Below are 9,712 nucleotides of genomic sequence, written 5' to 3'. Positions count from 1 at the left end.
TTCTGCATGATTTATTTTGTCAGCAGAGATTGTGTTGATTCTGATTAGCATACATAGTATTCCATTGGACCTTATTATTTTCTCCTGGTATCCAGCAGCTGTCCTGTTTTGTAAACAAATTGGCTTGAGCCCAGGCCCCGCTCAAACACCCCGACCCACTCTTGCCCCGCTCAAACACCCCAACCCCGCCTTTGCCCCGCTCAAACACCCCGACGCCGCCTTTGCCCCGCTCAACCACCCCGACACCGCCTTTTCCTCACTCAAACACCCAAACACACTCTTCTCACGCTGAACTTCCACGTCGCAGTTGCATTCAGAATGTACTGATGTCAATGTCGCCTGGTCTACCCGGCAGTCACTGCGCTAGAAAATGTTCCTTCTGTTCAGGGCTTTGCAATACGCAGGTGCGGAAGTGAGTTTGGGGCAGAGAAATTGGCGCACGCGTACCGCTGACCTCGCTCATGAACGTCGTTTTGATTTTCTGGGAACGTTTTGAGTGAGGGGTGCCGTCACGTGCAGCTGGAGGTGAGGAGATGTTTTCTCAACATCCTTTTTCCTCCGCCGGGCTTTGCAGTCCCAATTTTTGCAACAAAAACAGAAAACTGCAGCAGGAGGAGACCGTTCGGCCTTTCCAGTCTGCTGCACTCGTCATTACTGTCAGGGCTCATGATCCGTTTCCCCCCATATTCTTGGACCACTTTCACAGAGCATGGAAACAGAGTCCTCAGCCCAATTAGTCTATGTCAACCCTGTTCCCAATTAAACCGGTCCCACTTGCCTCTGTTTGGCCCACATCCCTCTAAACCTTTTAGAACACAGAACATGGATCAGTACTGCACACTCCAGGTCTTTCGGCCCATATTGTGCCGAACGTTTACCCTCAACCTAAGGTCTATCTCACCTGCACTCCTGCCTTATAGTATCATCCATATGCCTATCTAATAGCCGCTTAAATGCCCCTAGTGAGGCCAACTCCACTACCCTTTCCGGCAATGCATTCCACGCCCCTAACACTCTCTGAGTAAAGAGCCTACTTCTGACGTCTCCCCGAAATCTACGTCCATTCACTTCAAAACTATGCCCTCTCATAATAGCTCCCTCCACTCGAGGAAGAAGTCTCTGGCTGTCCACTCTACCTGTATCTCTGATCATTTTGTACACCTCTATCAAGTCACCTCTCATCCTTTGTCGTTAGAAAGAGAAAAGCCCGAGCTCTCTCAACCTTTCCTTCTAAGACCTTCCCTCCCTTCCAGGCAACATCCTGGTAAATCTCCTTTGCACCTTTTCCAACGCTTCCGCATGTTTCCTGTAATGAGGCAACCAGAACTGGACACACTACTCCAGATGGGAGCATAACTTCACGGCTCTTGTACTCAATCCCTCTATTAATGAAAGCTAACACACCATATGCCTTCTTAAATCTATCCAACTGGGTGTCGCCTTTCAGGGAACTGTGGACACAAACCCCGAGATCCCTATGCTTCTCCACACTGCCAAGAATCTTTCCATTAACCCTGTATTCTGCTTTCCAGTTTGTCCTTCCAAAATGAATCACCTCTCACTTGTCAGGGTTAAACTCCTTCTGCCAATTCTCAGCCCAGCTCTGCATCCTGTCAAGGTCCCTTTGTAACCGAGAACAGCTCTCCGCACTGTCCACAACTCGACCCACCTTCGTATCATCCACGAACTTACGAATGGACCCTTCCACTCCTACATCCAAATCATTTACAAAAATCACAAATAGAAGAGGACCCAGAACAGATCCTTGTGGTACACCACTCATAACTGAGCATCATGTTGAATATTTTCCGTCCACTACCACCCTTTGTCTTCTCAGGGTCAGCCAATTCTGAATCCAATCTGCCACATTTCCCACTATCCCATGCCTCCTTAGTTTCTGCATGAGCCTGCCATGGGGAATCTTGTCAAACGCTTCACTTGAATCTACATACACCACATCCACTGCTCTACCTTCATCCACGTGTTTGGTCACCACTTCAAAGAATTGAATAAGGTTTGCGAGGCATGATCTACCCCTCATAAATCCATGGTGACTATCACGAATCAAACTGTCCAAGTGATCATAAATCCTATCTCTCAGCCCTTTTCAATAATTTGCCCACCACTGAAGTAAGACTAACTGGCCTGTAATTTCCAGGGTTATCCCTATTCCCTTTTTTGAACAAGGGAATGACGTTTGCCATTCTCCACTCTTCCGGCACTATGCCCATGTTCAGTGAGGACGAAACGATCATCACGAAACGCCCTGCGATCTCTTCCCTTGCTTCCCATCGAACCCTTGGATAAATGCCATCAGGCCCGGTGGACTTATTTGTCTTCAAGTTTCTCAAAATTCCTAGTACATCTTCCTTACTAACATCCACCTCCTCCAGCCTACCAGCCTGTTTCACACTGTCCTCCCCTACAACTATGTCCCTCTCAGTTGTGAATCCCGAAGAAAACTATTCATTAAGGACCTTTCCTATATCTTTAGGCTCCGAACACAAATTCCCTTTGCAATCCCAAACCGGCCCTACCCTTTCTCTGGTCATTCTCTTATTCCTCACATACGTGTAAAAAACCTTGGGGTTTTCCTTGATCCCATCTGCCAAGGTTTTCTCAACCCCCTTTATAGCTCTCCTAAGCCCTTTCTTCAGCTCCTTCCTGGCTAACTTGTATCCTTCTGGAGCCTTTTCCGATCCTTGTTTCCTGAACATTATGTAAGCATCCTTCTTCCTCTTAACTAGTCGTTCGACCTGTCTCGAGAATGAAGGCTCCCTCACTTGACCGCATCTTCCCTGCCTGCTAGGGACAGACGTATCGAGCACACGCAGTATGCATTCCTTGAGCAATCTGCACATTTCCACAGTGCTCTTCCCTGACAGCACCTGTTCCCATTTTCTGTTACCCACTTCTTGCCTAACAGAATTATAATTACCTTTCCCCCATTTATAAACCTTACCCTGCTGTTGTACCTACCCTTTTCCATGACTATTGTAAGAGTAACAGAGTTATGATCGCTACCGCCAAAATTCTCTCCGACCAACACGTCTGACACTTGGCCCAGTTCATTGCCAAGCACCAAATCCAAAGTGGCTTCTCCTCGTGTTGTTCTATCTACGTACTGTGTCAGGAATCCTTCCGGAATGCAATGGACAAAATCCGCTCCATCTAAACTATGACAACTAAAAAGTTTCTAATCAATATTTGGAAAGTTGAAGTCACCCATGACTACAACCCTGTGACTTCGGCACCTTGCCAGTATCTGCCTCCCAATCTGCTCCTCCACTTCGCTGCAACTATTAGGGGGTCTGTAAAAAAAACCCCCAACAAAGTGACTGCTCCCTTCTTATTCCTGACCTCAACCCAAACTGACTCTGTAGACGTATCATTCTCGAACTGCCTTTCAGTAGCTTCTGTACGAGCCCTGACTAGCAATACCACCCCCCACCTCTTTTACCACCCTCCCTTTTCTTTTAAAGCATCTAAATCCCGGAACTTCCAACAACTGTTCCTGTCCCTGAGTTACCCAAGTTTCTGTAATGGCCAAAACATCGTAGTTCCAAGTACTGACCAATGCTCTAAGTTCATCCGCCTTATTTCTGATACTTCTAGCATTGAAGTATACACACTTCAAACCATCGCTGTGTCCACAATTACACTCCATAGATCGCATTTCTTTCTTAACAACCTCACTCACTGTTGTGTCTGTTGGAAGGCTGAATACCTCATCCTCTGAATTCCAAATTCGGTTTCCCAACCCCTGCTGATCTCGTTTAAACCATCCCGAATAGCTCGAGCACACCTCCGTCCCAGGATATTTGTGCCTTTCCGGTTCAGGTGCAACCCGTCCTTACCGTACAGGTCCCACCTTCCCAGTATGTGCTCCAATTATCTACATAGTGGAAGCCCTCTCTCCAGCCCTGTAGCCACGTGTTTCGCTGCAGTCTCTCCCTATTTCTTACTTCATTATCACGTGGCGCTGGTAGTAATCCAGAGATAACTAATTTGTTTGTCCTGGACTTGAGCTTCCAACCTAACTCCCTGTACTTGTTTTTCACATTCTCAGCCCTTTTTCTGCCTATGTCATTGGTACTGATGTGGACCCTGACTGTTGGTTGCTCACCCTCCCCCTTAAGAATCTTGAAGAATCCGAGACGTCATGGACCCTGGCACCCAGGAGGCAACATACCATCTGTTTGTCTCGTTCGCCCAAACTATAATTCCCAGGGGTCCTCTCGCTCCCCGTCTCCTCCTCCTCTGCCGCCAAAAATGAAGGCCCCGAAGCACTTAAGGTGAGTTATTGTACTCACCGCTTACCTTTACACCTCGCACTCGCACTCTCTCCCGACTCAGAGGAAATCGTTGTGCTTAATGACCCTCCACACAGTCTTTTTTTTTGTTAGAGGAGGAGCGTGGGTGGGTGACATGACATGTGTAGTATTTCGGGTTTCCCACTGCCAGAATACATGATTTTATCTTCCCAGCAGTCCCCCATTCATGTTCTTTTATTCGTTCAAGGCATGAGGGTGTGGCTGCCTAGGTCAGCATTTACTGACATTGGATGGGTTTTTCCGACAATCAGCAATGGATTCATGGTCGTCGTCAGGCTCTTAATTCCAGCTATTTATTGAATTCAAATTCCACCACCTGCCATTTGCAAGATTCGAAGGCAGTTCCCCAGACCATTATCTGGGTTTCTGGATTTGACATTCCAGCTATAATACCACGAGGCCATTGCTTCCCCTGTATGTACTTATCCGAATGTCTTTTCAATGTTGTAACTGTACCTGCATCCACAATTTCCTCTGTCAGTTCATTGCACATGAATCACTCTCTGTGAAAAAGAAGAAGTTGCTTCCACGTCCTTTTTAAAGCTCACTACCCTCAACTGAAAAATATGCCCCATGGTTTTTTACCCCCCTTACCCTTGGGAAAAGACCATTGCTATTCACTTTATCTCGGCCCCTCAGATTTTACAAACCTCTTTAAGGTGACCCCTCAATGTCCAATGCTGCAGTGCAAAAACTCCCAGCCTCTCCAGCCTATTTTAATAACTCAAGCTCGTCATTCTCAGCAACATCCTGGTATATGTTTTCTGAGACGTCTCCAATTTAATAACGTCCTTCCTGCCACAGGGTGACCAGAACTGCAAACAGTACTCCAGAACAGGCCCAGTTTGAACTTTGGAGGTTAGGGCTGTGGTGTTTGTTTCAGACCAAGTGGCAACGTGGGGTGTGCAGGAGATGCAACAAGTAGCTGACTCATGTGTGGAGTGGTGAACTGTTTTCAATGATAAAGGCCTTCCTGCTGCCAACAACTGTGTTTGGCTCCCAGGTAGCTGAACAGCTTTTCAGTGTGAAAGATTTTCGCCTGAAGTCATCGGACCTCTGGAAAGTGAGGTTGAGTCCTTTCTTCTATAGTGAAAGTGAACTGAAGCCAGAAGAAAGACAATTTACTTACCCCCACAAGTTCTTGCAAGCTATTGCTTTTACTCTGCATTTGTGAACCAGTCATTCTATTGCTTCCTGCAAGGAAGTGGAAAACACTTGAAAAGAGAGAGTTGTCGACAATTGGGAAATCGTCATGAGTGAAATGATTGTCGCAATGAATCCTGTAGACAGGGACCGTTGAACCGACATGCACAAATTTCTTATTTAAGTTAAGGAAATATTTGACTTTACCTATGAGCTTCACTCTATTACACCCTGGTCCAGAAAGATTTCCCGACAATGGCAGCTTATTTCCCAAACCATTGCAGTTTCATTTTACTGGCTGAAAATATCCCTTCACACACTGATTCTTCATATTCCATCACAGAGTAAAAATGTATAACAACATTGATAACTGCATTTAACAGAATGTTGGTGAGCAGAGACTGTGTCATTCTCTTTGGTTTGTTTGGAAGAGTCAACAGTTGTTTGCTTCCCGCAAACCTCTTGTTGAAAGCAATGTCCTGGCCTTGACTGCTTTCTGTGAGCATGAGTTCCACCGGCTTACCACCTTGGGTGAAGACATTTCTGCTCATTTCAGTCCTAAACAGTTTAGCCTGTATTCTTAGATTTTGACCTTTGCTTTTGGACTGCACCACCATCAGGAAGATCCTACCTCCATCAACAATGTCCAGTCCTTTTTGAAAGTTATACGTCTCTGAGGTCACTTCTCAAATATTAATATAAAGATTGGAAGGCGGTTGCTACCTTGTGTTCAGAATGGAGCTAACTCATCTATGAAGCTCTCTTTGCCTTTCACACCCAGCCTGTTATTGATGAGGCAGAGCGGAGGCACAGATGCAAAGAAAGGAAGCAGATGTTGCTGTTTGCGTCCCATGACTTCATGGAATATTCTGCCTCCTGAATCCAAAGGCTGTCTTCAGTCAGAAGGAGAACAGAAACTCACGACTGAGGAGACATCATCCTTGAATTGACAGATTGCCCCTCAGCATTGCTGGTCACGTGCAGCAGACAGCATGCACGATCATCCTGTACCAGGAGGAGGCGATGATGTGAATCTCAATCCGGTACTAACAGTGATGGATTTTTAAAACTCCTTTCCCAGTGAGTTTGAAAGGGTGATTTTAAACAGAGGAAAGTCAAACCAAGAGAAATGTTTGTTTCCTAATGTTTATCCCTGGTCCACAGTGATTGAATTTGTAAACTTCTTTTACAGGATGCTCAAGGAGGCTGCACAGAGCGATCATCTGCTCACTGAATATTTCCTCAATTGTGAGATTTTTCTGCAGTGCTTCTGATACCTTTCCAGTTGCAAGTTCCAGCAGGAGATTTTCAAATTGAAACACGAGGTCATTTCAGAGGTAAGTCATTCTGACCATTGGTCTACGGTTTTGCGATTTTAGTTCTGTGCTGCTCTACCTCTGAGAGGTTCCGTGTCTCTGGAGTTGGTGTGGCTCCTTTACTGTGGATCTGAATGTGTGTTCATTCATTGTTCTGTTTCATCTTTGCCTGATCACAGTTGTCTTACTGTCTTGCTCTGCGTGTTTTCTTGTGAGGTTTTGCACTTAATTGTCAGTTATGGTGACTGTTTCTGAATGCGGTTTCTATCGCTGCCGAACCATGACACAAGTTCGACTAGTTTATGGGGAGAGAAATCAGTGGCTGAGTACGTGTGACATCACAGGGCTCAAGACGATCACAACCGTTAAAGGATAAAGAGACAAGAAGATAAATTGCTGGAGAAACTCAGCAGGTCTGGCAGCATCTGTGGAGAGAAAGCAGCATCAACGTTTTCAGTGCAGTGACCCTTCATGAGAAATCAGGGATGAGATTTCACAACTTTGGAAAACTAAAACAAAGAACTGTGGATGCTGGCTATCTGAATTAAAATTAATTCTGCATAAGGGGCAGTGGACTTAAAACATGAACTCTGTTTTCTCTCCACAGATACTGCCAGACCAGCTGAGTTTCTGTCATGGTTTCTGTATCTGTTTTAAAATTTTGATCCATTTTAAGCAGGAGCGTGTGCTGATCAGTGAGCACAGAGGTCTGATGGGTGGACAAAACTCGGTGCGAAAAAGAAAAAGGGAGCAGTATTTTGGATGAGCTCAGGATTACAGGGAGGTTGATTGGTAGACATTTTTAACACTCTGTTTGTGTGTGTGTGTCTGGGTGAGAGAGACAGAGATGGAGGTAGTCTCTCTTGTGCACGTGTGTCTGGGTGAGACAGAGAGAGATGGAGGTAGTCTCTTTCTTTGTGTGTGTGTGTGTGTCTGTGCATGTCTGCGTGAGAGAGAGTTAGATTGAGGTAGTCTCTGTGTGTGTGTCTGGGTGAGGGAGCAAGATGGAAGTAGTCTGTGTAGTTGTGTATGTGTCTGGGTGAGAGAGACAGACATGGAGGCAGTTTCTCTGTTTATGTGTGTGTGTGTGTGTGAGAGAGAGAGGGATGGAGGTAGTCTTTCTGTGTCTGTGTGAGAGAGAGGGATGGAGGTAGTCTTTCTGTGTCTGTGTGAGAGATGGATGGATGTAGTCTCTCTGTGTGTCTGGGTGAGAGAGTGAGATGGAGGTAGTCTCTGTGTGTGTGTCTGTGTGAGAGAGTGGGATGGAGATCGTCTCTCTGTGTGTCTGTGTGAGAGAAGGATGGAGGTAGTCTCTCTGTGTGTGTCTGTGTGGGAGAGAGGGATTGAGGTCGTCTCTCTGTGTGTGTGTATCTGTGTCTGTGTGCCTGTGTGAAAGAGATCGGTGGAAGTTGTGTCTGTGTGTCTGTGTGCCTGTGTGAAAGAGATCGGTGGAAGTTGTCTCTGTGTGTGTGTTTCTGTGTAAAACAGACAGATGGAGGTAGCCTCTCTGTGTATGTCTGTGTAGGAGAGAGGAATGGAGGTCGTATCTCTGTGCTTGTGTCTGTGTGAGAGAGGTGGATGGAGGTAGTCTCTCTGCATGTCTGTCTGTGTGACAGAGTGGGCTGGAGGTAGTCTCTGTGTATATGTGCGTCTGTGAGTGCGATGGAGGTAGTCTCTCTGTGTGGGTGAGAGGGTTGAAGGTAGTTTCTCTGTTTGTATGTCTGTGTGAGAGAGGGATGGAGACATTCTCTGTGTGTGTGTGTCTGTGTGAGAGAGAGGGATGGAGGTAGTCTCTGTTTGCATGTGTGTACCTGTGTGGGAGAGAGAGATGGAGTTAGTCTCTGTGTGTGTGTCTGGGTGTGAGAGAGCGAGATATAGGTCGTGTGTGGGTGTGTGGGTGAGAGAGACAGGGATGGAGGCAGTCTGTGTGTGTCTGTCTGGGTGAGAAAGAGAGTTGTCTGAGTGTGTGTGAGAGAGATGGAGGCAGTATCTCTGTTTTTGTGTGTGTGGGTGGGTGAGAGAGACTGAGATGGAGGTAGTCTCTCTAGTGTGTGTGTGTGTGTGTCTGGGTGAGAGAGACAGCAATGGAGGTAGTCTCTCTCTCTGTGTGTGCGATGGGGAGTGGATCTCATCTCTGTCTCTGTGTGTGCGAGGGGGAGCTGGACCTAGTCTCTCTCTCTCTGTGCGATGGGGAGTGGATCTCATCTCTGTCTCTGCGTGTGCGAGGGGGAGCTGGACCTAGTCTCTCTCTCTGCGTGTGTGAGGGGAGCTGGACCTGGTCCCTTTCTCTGCGTGTGCGAGGGGGAGCTGGAGGAAGTCTCTCTCTCTGCGTGGGGAGCTCGACTTGGTCTCTCTCTCTCCGTGTGCGAGGGGGAGCTGGACCTGGTCTCTATCTCTCCGTTTGTGAGGGGGAGATGGACCTAGTCTCTCTCTCTGCATGTGCGATGGGGAGCTGGACGTATTCTCTCTCTCTGCGTGTGCATGGTGGAGTTGGACCTACTCTCTCTCTCTCTGCGTGTGCGAGGGGAGATGGACCTGGAAACTTTATCTGCGTGTGCGTGGGGGAGCTGGTCCTAATCACTCTCACTGCGTGTGCAAGGTGGAGCTGGAACTAGTCTCTCTCTCTGCGTGTGTGAGTGGGAACTGGCCTTGTCTCTGTGTGTGTGTGTCTGTGGGGAAGTTGGACCTAGTCTCTCTCTCTCTGCCTCTGTGAGGGGGAGCTGGACCTAGTCTCTCTCTCTCTCTGTGCGAGGGGAAGTTGGACGTAGTCTTTCTCTCTGCGTGTGCAAGGGGGAGCTGGAGGAAGTCTATCTGTGTGTGTGCGAGGGGGCGCGGGACCTATTCTCTCTATCTGTGTGTGCAATGGGTAGCTGGAGCTGGACCGGGTCTCTCTCTGTGCGTGTGCGAGGGGGAGCTGGA

General features: G+C 47.4%; 1 long non-coding RNA gene across 1 annotated transcript in view; it reads left to right on the top strand.

Moving 5' to 3' along the window:
• The first annotated feature begins 426 nt into the window (after positions 1-426).
• The window catches only part of LOC125485087, a 37,035-nt gene continuing 27,749 nt past the window's right edge, over positions 427-9,712 (top strand). Inside the window, exons 1-2 of the long non-coding RNA XR_007263844.1 lie at positions 427-525; positions 6,670-6,814. This is a non-coding gene — a long non-coding RNA (uncharacterized LOC125485087). The remainder of the gene's footprint in view (positions 526-6,669; positions 6,815-9,712) is intronic.

Source organism: Rhincodon typus, chromosome 16 (genome assembly GCF_021869965.1).
Source record: "Rhincodon typus isolate 14 chromosome 16, sRhiTyp1.1, whole genome shotgun sequence".
NCBI lineage: Eukaryota > Metazoa > Chordata > Chondrichthyes > Orectolobiformes > Rhincodontidae > Rhincodon > Rhincodon typus.
The sequence above is the reverse complement of the archived record's forward strand: the minus strand, read 5'-3'. Positions and strand labels throughout refer to the sequence as shown.